Source organism: Sturnus vulgaris, chromosome 5 (assembly GCF_052056855.1).
Source record: "Sturnus vulgaris isolate bStuVul1 chromosome 5, bStuVul1.hap1, whole genome shotgun sequence".
Lineage (NCBI taxonomy): Eukaryota > Metazoa > Chordata > Aves > Passeriformes > Sturnidae > Sturnus > Sturnus vulgaris.
Window position 1 is genome coordinate 43,923,022 of NC_142247.1, and position 18,399 is coordinate 43,941,420.

An 18,399-nucleotide genomic window follows, 5' to 3' on the forward strand; every position below is an offset into this window, starting at 1 on the left:
TCTTACAGGTGAGAAACAAGTATTTTTTGCTCAACATCATAATTGTGCATGACAAAGATTGCTAAGTTAAAAGTAAGAGGTACAGGCTTTCAGAAGATGTATACCATTAAAAATTAAGATGCTAGTAAAGGCAATAGTACTATTGCATTCAAGGTCATTATCTTTTGCACTTGTATTTTGCAATGTCCTCACAGCATCCTCTCCCCTCTGAAAAACACCCTTTAGTTTCTAATACTCAGTCTCACATACACACTCAGTTCTGCTGAATTAGACTCACATATATTATCTGATCTAACTAGAAAAATATTTTATACTCTAAAAAATACACTTGCCCGCAAATAATTTGTAAAAGACAAAGAAATGGATTTCGTATAAGCATCTAAAATAATCTGAGCAAAAGAGGAAAATTACCAGAATATATTAATGACTTGGACATATTTGGTCTTCATGAGCTACTGCAGTGTTTTTAAAAAAGTAAGAATGTTAGTGGCTAAGTTTATAGTTCTTTATTTAAGGCAGAAAGTGATATTCAAATAATCACAGCTAAACTCTGCCCTCACAAAGTAGCCTCAAAAGTTACTTCTATGGGATTACATTATTTTATTTTGTGTATAATTATCTATGCGTTCATACAAATACATTTAAATACAAGATAGTGAGGGAGGGAAATCAAGGAACCAGGGGAAACCTAAAATACAAACTTTGTGATGAAAAAGCTGTAAGTAGTTTGTGGAGTAGCTTTTCTTTACCTTGGACTTTGTATCCTGGCATGTTTTTGATATACTAGAGTTGTTAGAGCAAGGAGGGGTGAGACAGCTGGGTAAAGCTGGGGGATTAGGGAGGAAGAGTGGAGGGAGGGCAGTGGGCAACCTATGGAGCAGCCTGAAGCAGTGTCTGCAGACTAGAGAGGCCTTGCAGACTAAGGGGCTGGTAGGGGAGCATGTTTTCATTACAGTACCATTGCGATGAGCCTTAATGTACCAGTTGGTGAGAAGGATATTTCTCTTTAACCTCTGTTTGTGACTTGCACACAGGTGGTTTTTAACCCATCAGCGTGTCTGTCTCATTCTAAAGGGTGGTGTATAAGAGATAAGAGTTGCTGCCATGTTGTCAGATGAGAAAATCTGTATTTCACATTGCCCAGCTACAGCAGGTCTTGTCCTGCTGTTCTTCATTCATGGTTCATGGTGGTATTCTCCATTCACTCCTTAATATCTTTTGAGTCTACCCACTGGTAAAGAATGCTTACACAGAAACAGACAAGAAGCAACCCAAAAACTGGATGTTGGGCAATGGGATGTGCAACATACCTTTCAGATTTGTATTTCCTTCATACCTAACACACTCAAACTTGTGTACTGGCACACCCTATGGCATGTCTAATTACTCAAACTCTTGTGTATCTGCAGTTATCTAAGCCAACAAAACTTCAGCCTAGATTATAATACTTATCAAGTAATTCACAGAGAGTAGTTTTTAAATTGACATTGCTTTCTTCTTTTTTTTTTTTTGTTATTATATATTTGTTCTGCAAAGGGATCTGCTATGGAATTCTTGCACTTATTCAAAAAGATTTGGCAGCATCTTGGGCAAAAGCTTACTGGGCTTTTTGTTAATTTTTGAGCAGTCGCTGATGCATATTTGGTATCTTCATCATCAGAGACAGCCCTAGCTATTTTGTTGCCTGAATCAAATCTATTTTGCTGCCTCTGTTTCACATTTGAAAAAAAATTGTATTTAATTCCTGGTAATTTATAGAACTGTAGAATGCCACATATTGAGACATTAAGAAATATGATCTCAGAAAATTTCACAAAAATAGGATACAAAGTACGTATGCATTATAAAAATAGATGTCTTGTTAGCAATTTAATCAGTGCAATCACAAATTGGCTCTAAAAATGGTGCCTCCAATTCTGCAGATCTGGACAAGTGTCCAGCCTTAGCTTAAGGTAAGCTGCCCTATATGTTGTTCAGTAAGGCATTGAACATTGTTTCAAGTTTTGAGTGGTTTATCCAGTGACTTAATCGAGTAAATCGTCAATTAAAATTGCACATATGAAATTTGTTACTATTTTGTTTATTATGCCAGTGATTTTCTTTCCTATGCTTTTTTACATAAGACTTGACTTGAAGATTCACTTTCAAAAAATATAGTTGTCTATGGTATGCAAAGCACAAGATTGTCTGCACCTTCCATAAATTTTCTTCTATGAAGTCATGACAACCACAAAAATTTTGTGATGCAACAGTTCTGAGTTGCGCATTTTACAAACACAGAGACAGAATATGGGCCTTGCAGCACATGCTTTCCAGAGACACAATACTCAGCAAAATCGGACATATTTTTCTCAACAGTACAGAAAAGATTGCAAAATTTCAGATTTCAACATCATGCTGTTAAGCTGTGGATCAGTTTCAAGGGAGATGGAAAGAATATTTTTAGAATCTAGAACATATATTTTTCACTTTCTTATTTTACAATAGCTAAATAAGCTAACAGGATAACCCTTGTCCTACCTCCCTCAAAACACTTAAGATTAAAAACACTGGAAGAAGGGACTGGGTCATTATTTTCAGTCCATTGCAATACCAATAAACTGTTTTACAACTTTATATATAGGTCTGGATTTATCCAAACACAGACTTCAGTAGCATATGCATCTATAATTGAACAACTTTTCCAGATGTACTTTAAATAATGGAGAGATATAGGCACTTGTAGGCCACATATCATTTCATTATAGCTTGCGTGTCTAAAACAGGTCACAAGGAGATGTCCCAGAACTTCGGTTCTGCCCACTGATTATAAGTGAAACCTACAAATCCAGGTCACATGCAGATGTCAACGCTCTTAATAACAAAATATTGTAGTGATGGATTGCTCCCTTAAATGAGAAAAAGTCAAATTATGTGTAAGTCAAATAATATCTTGCAGATCTATATCACAGGCTTGCATCTTCTCTGAAATGTGTAAATCTAGAGTATATACTAGTGGGAAAAAAGATTATCACCCAGTACCTTATGTCTTGCAGGGAGTTATTAAAAAAAAAAAAAAAGGTAGAAATTCACACCAAAAGAAAACAATTTGTGACCAAACATCCATTATTAGAACAAGCTGCTGTATAGCTTTAGCTATTATTGCCAATGCTAACGTAGGGCATTCTTTTAAGAAGGCTTGGATTGAGACAGAAGGAAAAATTGTGCTGCAGTAGCACTTGGTATAGCACTTGGTATTGCACGTGGTATAGTAGCTCTATGGTAGCACTTGACTATATGCAGCAAAGATTATTTCTTTTCAAGTGTCTGTTACTAAAACAAAGTAGTGAAGCAGGTGCTAGTGTGTAGAATACCTGAGCTGAAGTTCACATCAGCAGACAGACTCAATGGTTATGATGAGTTTACTTCAATTTTAACAGTTAAATCTTATGATCCCAAAAGAAATTGTCCTTTCTATGTCTGGTTCTCTTCCAGGGAGGAATAGTTACATTTAATATGTGCCTATGTGTGAAGGGGAGCAAGGTGCAATGACTGAGCCAACTCTAGGCACCCTTCTCTGAGGAGCTCTTGAGTAGCTGGATTCGTATTATATGTAAAACTCCACTTCCATTGCTATTCACAAAATACACTGCTGGATAAACTCTCATATGGTGAGTTGAGTAATAGCCCTCTTGGTATTGATATGTTTTTATATAGACAACAGTCCAAGACAGTATTAACTTTTGTTTTTGTCAAGTTCAAGCTGACAGTGGACTGAAGGTCAGCTGTCTGCCACTGGCATGCCCATACCAATTAGCTGTGTCACTTAGAAATACACTTTAGTGTTAGTTTTGACCTTCTACTTCATGCTCAGTTCCCTGAATTTAAAATGCTCAGCCACAGGATAGACACATATTTTAGTCCTCATTGCCCTCTGAAGTCAATGGACAAAAGGGAGCTGTGGTCCCCCACTGTGGTGCCAAGCTGGTGCTGTGCTGTGCTTGCTCCTGTGGACTTTGTGGTCAGCATCCGTAGAGACATTGCAGTGGTACCTGCTGTTAATCCATCTTTGTGTGGGTGTTTCTCAATGGAGCAGAAATCTCGGGCCAGTGGTGATTTTCTCTTCCCCTGCCTGGAGTGGGATGGGGATCCTGTGGAAGGAAGGGCCTGCCACCGAAGGGCACAGTGGGGGAGAGCAGCTTTGCTGACACACGTGAGAAGCTGTTCCCTCCAATTATAGGAAATGTGGTATTGTTGTCACCGCAGGGTTTTTGTCAGAGTTCAGCATCCCACATTTATTTTCTTTGTTGTTGTCTTCTTGTGTGCTTGTGTCAGCAAACATATTCCCTTCCTGCTGTTGTGCTCAGTGCCAAGATGAACAACCCTTGCAAGTATCCTCCTCACAGTTTGGCATTAGAGACTCACCTATCACTGCCATGTATTATCTCCAGTATGTTTCCTTCTTCCCAAAAGAACTGTTTCAGATTAAAATTAAAATTTTAGACAATACAGAGATCAATTAAATGATAATACTTTTTCATGATTTAGGCTGGTCTTTTTTTTTCAGCAAGTCTCCTATTGGGTTAGCTTCCAGTAATTCTAGACCTTGTTTCACTTTTCACATGAGATTGCCACACGTCCTAGAAATGCAGATCATCATTAGCATCATTATTTTCAGATCAATTAAGAAATTTATTCTGAGAATTGCTTTCTTGCCTATGAACATTCATAGTGGTTGTGAGGGAAAGTAACAGCACTTTGCCCATAAAATCTGTCCCAGAGATGGCCAGAAATTCCCAAACAAAGCACTTCTAAGAACTTTGAGGCTTTAATATCAGTTGCTTAGTGAATATCTAGGACAAGAGAAAGTTTTAATTTTTTTTTCCAGCCTGAGTCATCACAATGTTTTTCTCTTTCTTTCGGCCAGGCAGTTTCATCTTTTCCAGCATTTTTTGGGTCGAGGCAAGTATGGTGTGTGGGCCTGATAAAAAATAACAGTTGTGAGGACATACACACCTTGTTGCCTGGTTTTCCAGCAAAATAGTTAAGAACATTTTTGCATTTGAAAAGAAAAGGCTTTTGATATGAACTTTGAAAAGCAATTTGCTCAGAGTTTTTGAGTGAAGGTATGATCTGGTCTAAGGTGCAACCTACCTTGCAATATATTTATTCTGTCATCAGTTCTGCAGATGATTACATTTTTTCCCCTATACAAGTATTGGGAGTTTTTTAAATTTAAGAAATAATGGAAAATAATTTTTGGAGCTCTACAGCAAATCCTGCATTATCTCCAGCAAAATACAGCTTTTTAAATATTGTCATGGCTAGCATTGCTTATTAATACAATTTCTAATTACGCTATAAAGCTTTTTGCAGTATTTTATACTTTCACTGTTAATTGAGTGGTCTGAAAAATCTAAATTAATTGCACATTAACTGTCCAAATGAGAAAAAATTGGACTTTTGCAATATGATAGTTGCATTAAGTGCCTCTAATTTTCCTTTTAAGCTTTTACTGATGATCTTTAGAGCATTTCTATTATACTTTTTATTAATTGAACAAAATAGTATTTATGTTGATCTAAACTTAGTGTAGGTTATAAAAGGCAATTTCGCAACCAGTCACACCATATATGCTGAACTCTTAGAGCATTAGACACAAACTATGTTCAGGTATCCCCAGACATTAGCACTCATTTTAAAGGCTATATATAGCATCTAAATAGAATTTTGAAGTGGAACAGAGGATGTTAAGAAAAAATTCTACCAAAAAAAAAAAAAATCAGACAAAGTCTGTGAAGGAAACCCTAAACGGGTTATAGAATGTTAATAAACCAAGGATGTCCTTCTGTGGGATTGTGTTCTGAATGTTGAGCTTCACCATAATCTCTTGTGCCTCAGTAATTTGAGATGCTTGTTGGTTTGGCAATTGGTCACACAAAATAAATTCTCCAAACATCATGTGTGATAATCAGCCAATCCGGTCTCCAGAGAGTTGTTAAATGTTCAAACTGAACAAAGGCTCTGTATCTCTCAAGTTCTGATTATTGCCTGGGACAGGAGCTCTCTGCCAGGTAATGTGCTGTTTTTCTATTTCCTTTTAGCTTTATTTAGTAGCAGTAGGCAGTTTCAGATTACTGTGGTAATCCATGCAAAACTAATTGACTAATTAAATGCAAGGCAAGTCAGTGCACCAGCACATGTTGCACAATATTTGCTGTTGACTTTTTAATGATTATCTGACATGGATTGACAAAACAGTGTGAAGCACTTCAAAAAAGAAATATTCTTTTATTCTGTCTAGTCCTGGAAAGTTATAACAAGGATTAACAACTGCATGGTGACAATTCCCAGTCTAACCAAACTCTATGGATTTGATGGATATATTTTGTTCATATAGGTTGCAAAAATTTCTGAGAAAATACAGACTTCAAAGATGAGTCTTCTAAAGAGAAAGTTAAAAGAAAGAGAAACATTAGTAGCTCAGGTCAGATAGGAAGAATTTATGCCATGTGTTTTCAACTAACACCTAATTTATCAATGCAACATCAATTTTACTTACAAAACAAGTCTTCATGATAAACATCTTATTTTCATAAGGGTTTGGGAAGGAAGCAATAGGATAATCCCCTTGCATGAAACCAAGTGTTGGAATGAAGGTTATTCATCCTCGCTGAGCACTTACACGACAGTTCTGCAATACCAGAGATTTTTATAATAAAGGTTGAGGGGTTGCTTTAAAGGAAACAATATGGGAATGTATTTTACTGACACAAGTAACTCTGTTTCTTTTGCAATGTCTTTTGCAATGTCAGAACTCAGTGTCCTATGCCTCATTTCAGATATACACACTTAAAAATCATTAGATTCCTTAGAATCAAGTGCAAAAGTAATTTCTACTTAGTTTTTTATTTCATTATAGCAACCCCTCTAAAATCTCCACCAACCTAAACAGTTTTGCAAATAGTCCACAAACAGTATTAGAATGGCAGTTTATACATAATTTTGAAGAAAAATTTGCTCAATTTATTTCATGGAGATAACCTGGTGATTTTTGGGGCTGATTTTGTCATCTCTGTTATCAAAGCTTAAGGGTCTAAATCTTTGTTTACTGAGCTCAAAACTGAGTTTAAAGCTCTCTTTGATTTCACCAGAGTAGGCTGATGGTTTAGAGGCCAGAGTTTTGGCTGTCATCTTCACAACTCTTCTGACATCAGAAGCTTGTAGGGGCTTCTCACACACTAAGGTGGTGGACTTAAGTGGGTCAAATTTTAAAAAAGAAGAAAGACTAAGCTCCTCGATGGAGTCCTCAAACATTTCCAATGGATGTTTTGTACCTTCCTTTATATTTTTTCATTTTTGTTTGCTTATGATATGATTCTCAATAAATCTACATGAAATATTATCTATACATTGTTTCTAAAAATAAAATAGTTGGGAGATTGAAAAAGAAGTAATATTTTGTTTTTCAACAGTGGCTGAGACTTCAGTGTATATTCTCAAAGTCCCACTCTCATGTAGAACTGATACACTGTAGCTCTCCAAAACTAAAAAGATTGCCTTGACTGTTAGCAAAACCGGGAGATAACAGAAAAGTATTCCTACAGGGTAATAGCAGAGAGGTCCCCAAGTCCTTACGCAAAGGAGTTACGCTTGAACAACTGACTTTTCATGATGCTGCATGAAACTTAAATGAAGTTTCAACATGAAGAAAATTCCTTTTGCTTTAACTTACCTCCTAGAAACCTGGTTTTTTTTTTCAGATTTTCACACAAAATTTACTTACCAGTATGGCTCTGTATCTTCCTTCCTACAAGAAGGAAAGAAATTGAGTGGGGGGGAAAAGTCCAAATCAACCTGTGTCTTCTTCCCCAAGCCCCAGAGAAAAGGGAGCACTGTGTTTGACCCATGTAACAGAGGAAAGCAGGAAAGATATACGTGCGGCATAGTTAGAGACATTATAAAGCAATCACTGCCTGATATTTAAACATTGCTTTATGGTGTTTCCACCAAGATATTCCAGTAGTATGGGATGATAATGAATCATGGTTGTACTTCACTGAGGGCTCTTGTAATGACTGCATACTTTTCTGATTTTTTTTCTTCCTGTGGATTGCACATGGAAACATAGGAGAGAAATTATTTGAAGAACGTAATAGAAGCTGTGAAGTTACAATGCTGCTTAGAAATGGAAAAATTTTCAACAATTTTATTTTGTTCTGTCAATATTATTTTATTCAAGCTAGAAGTGCAGCTTTAAATAGTCTTGTGAAGAATGTGAAAGAATTCTTTGAAAAATGTTCCTGGGCAGGGCAGTGCATATGTGTTGACAGAAGTATGTGTGTAGGAGTTATTACTTTTTTTCCCCTTCTGTAGACATAGCTTGTGTACAGCAACTAATTTGAGAAAGAATATTTTCATTTAAAGAGAGGGATTGAAACAAGACAAGTGCTTCTTAACTGGTATGGATCTCAACAGCATCTCAGTTCAGCTGGAAATGTTTGTCCCAGATCTAACTCCTACACGCTCAGAGGATTCTTAAGAGCAGGGAGAAGTGCCATCTGGTGATCCACAACAGTACAAAACTGATGGAATCAACAATTAGTAGATGAAAAATGGAAATGGTCATCAACCTCAGATAAAATTGCCATCTGTGATGTTTGGTTCTAAATATCCTTAAAACTAACAGAACACTATCTCCATCTTCACCTATCCATTAAAATTTTTATTCTTTCATTATTCTGCAGCAAATGAATATTATATGTTTAGCAAGAGTAGATCATAAGTAATGAATTATGATAATCACAAAAATGTCAGTGTATATGATGTCTGCTGATACAAAAGCTATTATGCAGCAATTATACAAATTATGGAAATTATGCATATATGCTTATATTTGTCCTTTTACATTAGATTTTGTACTCTGATACATGATTTGTCATTTACATTAATATTTTAGCTCATGGGTGTGAAACAATAAGCATAATATCTGATGTGTGAAGAAATGAGAGAAAATAAGAGGTTAGAATAATTCTAACTCTTAATAATAATTTTTAAATATTTGACAGTTGATAAGCTGTTGGTGCTCTGTAGGTTTCAAATTTAAGAGCAGAGAGACCATAAAAAAGGAAAAGGATTGGCTCTGAGGTTGCCGAAAAAGAGAAAACATTTACCTAGCAGTATTTCATTCAGCAAGTTCAACTTCTTTTTCTGAGTAGAACTATATCATATTAATGTTCTGGTTTGTGGTGAGGATGCATCAGTGGCTTGCAGAGTGAGGTAAACTCAATGCTAGCTTGCTGCATTTGTTTAAGATTCATATTTGTAAACATTTAGATTGAATATTAATTTTATTTGTGTGAGTACTCAGAATATTCAGGTGGTTTTTTTGTAGAGCTTATTATGCAAAGTTATGGGTCTTTTTCATCAAAACCCTCTTCAAAGCTCATCAGGGTGAACTATATTGCTGTGGGATCTAGTAAAAATATGCTCAAGTACTAAAATGCTAAGTGTAGGTATTCACAAGAAATGCTCCCTTAGTTTGAATACTGAAATAATTATTAATAATGAGGAAGAAACTGTAAAACATTGATTCTTGTTCTTAGGCAGATATTCTTTGACGTCAGGAGCCATTTCAAAATGTCAGACTGTATATGTATTTCTGTGAACTGATCTTTCAGTTTAAAAGAAGAGAAATACATAATACTAAAATGGTATTTAATGAATATTAGACCATATCCATTTTTCTAATTTGTAATTTGTGTCCTTAAAAAGGATTTACTACAGATTGTAGTAAATTAAATTACACATCACTGTTAATATGTTATAATTTTTCCTTGAAAGTCTTTTGAAAAGAGAAAAGGAAAATATTATCCTATTGAACACTTAAGTATGTGTATGGAATTGTACAGGCATTGTTTGCGTAGAAATTCTAATCATCTGCAGAGTATGAGCTCAAGGTGTCTTGTTGTACCCTGTGAAGTTGTATCACTCTTTGTACACAGTGCCAAAGTTGATAACGCAAAAAAACAATATTTGTCAGCCAAATCTTATTTTGTAATCCCCTTTAATCTGCTTTTCCATTAATTTATATTAGTGTCTTGCAATTTAACCCCCGTGTGAATCTATAACTACAAATGAATACTGTCTTTTATGGTCTAGATAACCTTATCCACAACAGTATCTATTTTTAGGTGATGAGATGATAATTCTTTACATTGACACACAATGACTAGTTGGGTCAGGGTGAGTTTGCACAGTGGAATGAGTTGCCTACAGTTGTTTCCAGACACCTTGATAATGAGAAGTAGCATGAATGTTCCATTTATTTCTTTCCACTCAGAAGGTCAGAATGAACGGGTATCTTAATTTCTGTTTCTCTAACTTTTCAAATGAGTTTTACTTTTTTGTTTTCAAGTAATATTTAATTTGAAATATCAAAAGAACTGAATTAAATTCTGGGTGTCTATACAAGGTTAAGAGAATGAATAAAAGATAAATCAATTACCTTGTAAATTGCAATAACAACAGTCTAATTTTAATGCAGCTTAACTATTTTAGAAGTCAATTGGTGGTCAAAGCTAATGTTACCATAAAGAAGAATGAGCAAGAGCAATAATCCTTGTGGTGACTGCAACTGATGATGACCTTTTTGCATCTATTGTGTTACTGGAAAATTAAATACTTTTCTTCTTCAAGGGCAAAAAAATTTAACCTGTCGACAGTTATGTCAAGTTCTGCTCATAAAACCTTTCACCTTAAACAAACAAACAAAAATAATTAAAAGAACTAATTAATTCTCAACACCAACAAGGAGTTGATATACAATTTAAGAAGTTCTTTGAATTCTAGGACTTGAGTGTGGCTTAAAGCCAGGCCTGCATTGGAAGACCGGTGCTGCATTAGAATTAGAATTCTTTCTTGACAGCATGTGCTGCAACAGGAAGTCTACCAACCTGTGAGATGGAACAGCATATTCCCATCTGTTGCTGGCCAGCTGTCCTGTACATACCCCTCCTTTTCATGAGATCAGCCTGACAGCAATAGTTATGCTCTTGAGCCATCATGCAGCTGAGCTGCAAACATGAATCACAAAGGGTAGGTGCACTTCATAGTCAATTGCCTGCCTAAAATTCAGTCCTTGGGAGTGTTGGGCTTCCTAGCTTTGACCCTGGAAAATATTTAGTGTGTGTTTGTGTCACTGAATCATTGAGGAGTCTTTTCCTAGAGAGAAGAATAAAGCCTTTGTTAGGACTTGATAATAAGATCGTTTTTTGAGGTTTGTTATGGGGAATATTGTTGGAAGAAATCAGTGCTTTCTTGGTAGTAACTCATTTACAATGCTTGGTAGTTAACCAACTGTTTTATATTTCGTCAAATATACCATTGCCTTGTCTCTAAGGACTTGCTCCCACATTTGCAAATAATAATTACTCTCCCTTTCTCAAAATGGTTAATTTTGCAATATAATCAGGAAATGCTCTGACAGTGATTGCAAAAGGGCTATTCAAAGTGACTTCTGAAATCTAGACCTGTGGGAGCAGGATAAAATACCATGAAAACACCCCTCTAATATTTATTTTGAGAGAAAAGGATGTTGACTGGCTGTTAAGATTATTTGAGGAGTTGGATTTCTAAGGAAAGGGTAGTGGTTTTTTTGTTTGATCCACATCCCTCCCTTAGGTTTTAGGCAAGGTTCAAAGTTTATATAGGGAAGTATAATGAAATACAATTCAATCTTTGTAGTTTTGCCTAAAAACATGCATCGTTAAAGAATTTGCCTTATCATTTGCTTGAGTAGCTCATCATACTTGTATTGTGAGAAATAGCACATAATTGTCACCTAGTATCCTTGTCTGCAGCATTGTGCTTTAGCTATGTCACCGACAGAGCAGCAAGAGTATGTGATTGATGTCATTACATCATCTTTAGATTGAGTGTAAGGAGCCTTTTCATGTATTTCACTTTATATTGGGTGTCTATCTGTGGTGGCTGTATCAAGTGTTAATTCATTTTTCCATCCCCCCTCACTGCTGTCAGATTCATTAAAGCTGAAGCGCCTTCCCTGGTTGACAGTAAATGCCAGGTATTTGTGAAAGAAGAGTATGATAGAAAGGGATATTGTAAAAAAATGTTATTCATTAGATAACATAGTGGGCTTAGCTTGTGTGTTTGCTTTGCAGCTGGCACTTCCTTGGGAAGGCAGAGATGGAGACGTGCTGGTTCAGCCTTTTTACCCGGGTTTGTGGTAGAAGGAAAGCCCCTGGCAAGCTGTGCACTGCAGCCAGCACTTCTAGAACTTAGGAGATAACTCACATCTCTGCTGCTGGCTAGCCCTTGCCTGAAGGCATCTGAATTTGGGCACCCGAAAAAGAGAAACTTAATCTAAACTGAAAATGGCAGGTTCATATAACTGTAGCCTGAGGTCATTGTAACTTCAGCTGAGCACCTGATGGTGGTGTGCAACTCAAGCTGTACATGCTGAGAGTGCATTAGGTCAAGAGAAGGAGGTAGAAAAGCAAAACTAGGACAGCTAATCTGGGAAAAAAGTATTTTTGAGCTCCTTAGGATTGTCTCTTTTGCATAAAGGGAATGATAGACGTGAGTCAGGTGGAATCTTGAAGCATGCAGCTGAAAGGCAAAAGAACTGAGGAGGTTCCTGGATATGAATTACATGATATACATCATGAAGAAGGCTCCATAAGAAGCAGCCAAAAATATCTTTTTTCTGGATTAGGACAAAGGGATGAGACAACAAGATAAAAAATCTGCTGTTTTGGAGCATCGTTAGCCATCGTTTAGCTGCTTAAATGAAGAAATCTTTAAGATGCAAGTGGGAAAGCCATCACCATTCTTCCTTTTACTAAAATCACTCATCTTAAGGCTAAAAGTCAACTTGGAAAAATTTATTATTTCAGGGCAAAATTATACCTTATGCAAATCAGAAGAATAAGCATAGTGTGAGGAAGAAGTAATTTTTCATTTCATGTACCTTCATGCCCACCAAAGAGGCACTTTAATATACTGAGTAGAGAAATAAAGAAAAATGGAAAAGAGAAGAAATCCCTCCTTATGGAATTGGGAATTTTTAAAGAGTATTTTAAACAAATATGGCATTGCAGACACTTTAAATCACTAATCATAAGTAGACCATGGCAGTACTAAAATAGAGATATAGTAAAACAACCATTTTGGGCTGTCTGGGCTTTTGGGTGCTGACTTCTGTATGTTAAGTGGTTTGAATTCTTTCTTTCTTTCTCTTTCTTTCTTTCTTTTTCTTTTTTCTTTTCTCTTTTCTTTTCTTTTCTCTTTTCTTCTTTCACTTTTCAGAGAATAGGAATTGAATTTTAGTATCACTGCAATACATAAAATTATTGATATGTCCTCAATTTTAAATTGAGGTAAATTACTAATTTTAAAATGAGTCATTTTAACATGAAAATAAGAGAAGAGGTGAACAGGGATATAATTCTGTAGACTAGAAATTTTTGCTTTAGCAATCAATGCTGTTCACGTATTAATAGGAAACTAGTTTGTATCAATCAGTATGAAACATGCCATTGGAAAAAACATTAGATTTTTTTTTGTTTAATATTTTATCTCTGACTTATGAGAAAAACTTTCTATCACGTATGAAAATATTAAAGTTAATTACAGTCTATTTAAAAAAGTGTTGTGGGATGCATTGCATCCTTCACACAAAACACATTATTTTCTGTCTCTCAGTAAGTATTTTATTTGTTAAAAATTCTTCCATGATATTAATTTTTGAGTTGGCAAGATAGATCAACAGTATATACTAACATTCGGCCACATAGTGCGGCAGAATTAGTCGTGTGATAGTATGAGAAGGAAATGGCATGCAAATATATATAATTTTAGGCTCAAGTGCCCAGTATTCTTGTGTAATGCCTATTAAACAGACTGACAATGCAGAAACATTTTGAATTTGGGAAAATACCATTAGTTCCAAAATAAAAATTACTGTAATTTAAGCAACTGATGCAAACTGAGGAAAATAATGCTGCTAGCCCTATGCAATCAAATCATGCTGTAAGGCTCATGATTTGGCAGGTATTGTTGGATTGAAATAGAAAATTTGAAGACTACAAGTCCTTCCCAAACAGAAGCATTATACATACCACAGTGAAAGAGAACAATGACAGAAATGCAGTTTCATTAGTTATTGCATCTATATCTGATGAGACACCAAATCACTTCTAAAACCTGGGTTAACAGTTGATATCTATTCTTGGGGAATATTTAATTTCTAGCAGGTTGCCGAAGGGCAATTTAGACTTAAATTTGCAGAAAAGTATGTAGGCATTAATTTCCTTATGTTATATGGGAAATTTAATTTTTTATCCGCATATGAAGTCCTCATCCTTCTTTCCCTGCTACCGATAATATTTAAGAAGTTGAAAATACTTTTCCTTGTAAGTAACTGTCCTTATTTCTGTACTCTGATAGCCACATGTAATGGGGCATCAGACAAAAAAAATGCTGATGAGTCTGAGAGTAAATTTAAATTAATGAACGAGATCTTGGTTTCTGATGTACCTCATTGTAGAATCTCAAAATGGCAGGCAAGAGAAGCGTTTTTTTGCACAAAGGCTTACTTCCACTATTTCCACATTTCTTATGAGGACAGAACTTGTTTTGAAAGCACTGCTTGTTTATTATTTCATGAGGAGTATACTATAATTTCTGAAGTAAGTTTGACTCTATAGTGAGATTTTTCTTAACCTGTAGCCTGATTTAGAAGTGCCTAGGTACTGGCATTTAGCTCTTTGTTGATCTTTTATTTTGCTGTACAGTATGAACAGTACAAATGTGATTCTATCCACTCAGAACTGAAAAGTTATGTCTAACATTAGAAGTGCTAGATTTCTATAGACAGTATTTCTGGGAGAAGATGTCAGGAAGAAGTTCTGACAGCATTACAAGTTATAAAAGTTACTTGCATTACATTAATATTGCCACAAATCTACCTGTTGTTACATCAGCACATTTCCTTAAATTCTTTTGGTACTTATTTTATTCTTTTTATCTCCTGTTCTTTATTGATTTACTTTCACCTTGATTTCTCTTCCATCAAATTTCCAAATCTCTATATTAAAAATCAGAAATGCCTTACCTGTTTAAACAGGATAAAATTTTATCATTGGGATAAAATTTATCATGGAAGTCTCAAAGGCATATATAACTTTTTCAGGTTATCATCCTAACACATTTATGAATAAAGAACCAACTTTTTTCTTTTCTATGCCCTGTAATTGAAGATGAAGTCCATTAAGGATTATGGACTGATGCTATAATTATATAATAATCAAATGTCACTACATTCTTTGAGCCTGGAGCTTGTTTTCCAAATTTCTCATTTCAGCATTTAACATTATGTGTATACCTCTATTGCTAATAAAAATAATTTCATTACAGAATTATTGTAATCTACAGAATAACAAGCAGTCATGAAAATAATTCAGAGAATAGCAGTAGGCCCAGCTTCAGAGAAGCTGTGACTTTCCTTTCAACTTTTGTCGCGTGTTTTTCACAAGGCTTCTTTTATTACCCTGTACAGTTGCCATAACAGCATCTCTGTTGTTGGAAACCTCAGGCTGTATTTGTCACAGGCATACCATGCAAGTAGGAAAAGTGTACTTAAGCCAGGCTGTAGTACAGCATGCCTTGGTTCATTTGTCTGGATTCAGGAACCGGGGGTGGTTCAGCACCTTTCCTATTAGTATAAAATTTACTTCTGTGTCGTTTTTGATAGGTCATTAATTACCCCTGTCAGGTAGCAGTGAACAGTTTTGTAGTTTAAGTCCTGCAAAAGGTTTTGTAGGATGTATAGTTATTGCTGAGCTTATGTGGAACAGAACTAAAATAAGTCTGGTTTTGGTTTGCTTTTATACCTTTCAACATAATTTTCAATGTTTCTCACTGTGGTTTATTTGCCTTGTTGCTCATGCTTCATAAAATACTACATATCGTGTGACATGCTTAAATTGGTTTTGGTACATACAAACCAATGTGTTGGATATTAAATACTCTGATCCTATTCTTCATTTGCATTACTGAGATGAATTTTCATATATATTCTTAAAATGGAAATTTCAGTTTTGAAATTGGAAAGTGATATGAGCATCATTGCTACTTAATGATTTCTGATTTAAGAGATAATTTTGAAATACTTGGTTAGTGTCTTGCATACGTGGAATCATGCTTCTATTGCCTTACATCCTAATTATACGACATTACTTTGCAGAATATGTTTTCTACAGTTTCTGAAAATAAGTCTTTCCTTTGGCATGACATCAGTTAAACACTCAGAAATTGAGATTCATTAAATAACTGGTCGATTTAATAAATAATTTGAGTCCTTATTGAAAGCTACACAGTTGGAAGATTTTTTTTTCCTAGAGAAGCTTCTTTTAACATTTGCATGCCCAATGAATTATTTTGATAGGTTTTAAAATCATATTGATTTTATTTCTTTACCTATTTCAATTAATATCTTTTTAACTACTTTGGCATCAGCATTAATGTTTCATATAACTTTTGTCTCAAACGTTGGCAAAAAAATAAATCCAAAGCCCAAGTTTCATATAGATATAATTGCTGGAAACTTCTATTAAAATAATCTGTGAAAAGTTTTACATCATTTTTTTCCAATAATAAAAACTGGTTGGTTTTCTACCGTCTTTTTTCCCCTCCCCTGTGTGTAAGACTTCTGAAATTGAGGGGAAAGAAAAGGTTTGTGGTAGATATTTCTCTCCTCTGACCCCAGGTATTAACTCCTTTTGATATTCCTCCTTGATTTGGTTCAGGATCTGATTGTTCAAAGTAAAAAATTTTGCTGCTGTGTTTTCTTCATTGTAACTGATCTGTGGCTGTGCTCATACTACTCTGCTGGCCAGAAGTGTTTTTGGAGATGCCCATGCATCTGTAGTTCTTGCAGGAAATAATAAATCTGATAATTGCAAAGAAGGAACTGGGTATATGCTGGATACCAGGAAACAAACTAAAGAATAAGAAAACGGTTACAGAGAATAAAAATTACCTAAATCTAGTGTTTCATCACAGCACTTGATGAAGAAAGTATCAACTATTAAATCTCCCTGAAATTCTGTGTTGATATATTCTTTCAGATAAAACCCAGCAGATTGCCCTGTTTGCTATATTGTTTCCTATATCTGTTGAATGATTTCACAGTTGAAAGCTTTCTGATGTAGCAGTTCTTCTCCAGAAATGGCATGTTATTCTGTGCTGGTCAGCTGAAGTGAGAATGGCCATTGGAAAAAATGCTTCAGGGTGTCAGCAAGCCACAAATAGTTTTCTAAAATACCTGTGACTGTGCCATAGCATACAAAAGAAAGATGCTTTTAATTTTGTGTGAAAGTACAGGATTTGTGTCTTGCTTGACTAGAAAAGGACAGAAAGTAAAAGGCAACTGAACACCACAGAGAGATGCAAACTGTGCTTAGAGAGGAGAGTTGAGTTCTAAGAAGTGCATAAGGTTATACATGTTGCTGAGCCTGCCCACATTTTCTTGCATAATCCTTTCCACCTTCTTACATGACTGAACTCAGAATATAGTAAAGGGTCAGTGAGGGTGAACCAAAAGCTCTGGTCATGAGACTAAAAGGTGACCTTGTTAGGCTGTGATGCCAAATCTCAGCTGAGGCCTCTTGAGAGGTCCTTGAGTTGTGAGCACAAATACTAAAATATTGGAGAAATAAGAGACTGTTTAAATAAGATCAATGTGATGAAGAAATCAAGGCTTCAAAGAATATTACACATACAATGCTAATCGCTCAGAATGCTTTCCTTTTTTTTTCATGGCAAATTTTTTTTCTTTTTTATGAGTAAATTCTACTTTGGCACCTAAAAATGCTAATCTACTCCTCCTTCTCTATGCATGTCTTTTAAAGAAGGACTTGCTCATGCTGCAAAACACAAACAGGCAATAGCTTGATTAGTGCTGAATATGTGGACTTTGCATGTGTAGTTCCAGCTAAGTGATGTGTAACACCAAAGCCAGCATTGATTTCAATTTTTCCAGTAAATCAGTACATTTCAGGATGAATGCTAGACTTTTTTTTACAGATTGCTTCTTTCATTTGCAATAAATAAAAAGAAAAGATTATTTATTCCAGATTTTCAAAATCAAGATGTCATTTTTTTTTTTTTTTTGGATTTCCACTTGGCCCACTGAAGATGGAATCTGTTGTATTCAGAATAATCAAAAATATATATTTGTTTGCCTAGGAAAAATAATGTGGGATGAACTGCAGAGGGACTGTTGCTAGCATACAGTCAACAAATTAACACTGCTGCTAGGCTTCATTCACTTGCAATTAAAAATGTGGTTGGCATTGTAGTTGCCAAGTTTGTACTGAAGACAAAGGAGAATATTTT

General features: G+C 35.3%; 1 protein-coding gene across 9 annotated transcripts in view; it reads left to right on the plus strand.

The window, feature by feature from the left end:
- SLC16A7 (solute carrier family 16 member 7) overlaps nt 1-18,399 on the plus strand; it is a 77,987-nt gene that overhangs the window by 10,442 nt on the left and 49,146 nt on the right. The window contains exon 1 of one of the 9 annotated variants that reach the window (XM_088165606.1): nt 3,629-3,650. The exons of 6 other annotated variants lie outside the window; for them this stretch is intronic. The gene's annotated coding sequence lies outside the window, so the exon portion shown is untranslated. Of the gene's footprint in view, nt 1-3,628; nt 3,651-5,918; nt 6,054-18,399 lie in introns of those variants that run through there. 2 more of the 9 variants (XM_088165602.1, XM_088165603.1) reach the window with 2 other exon arrangements.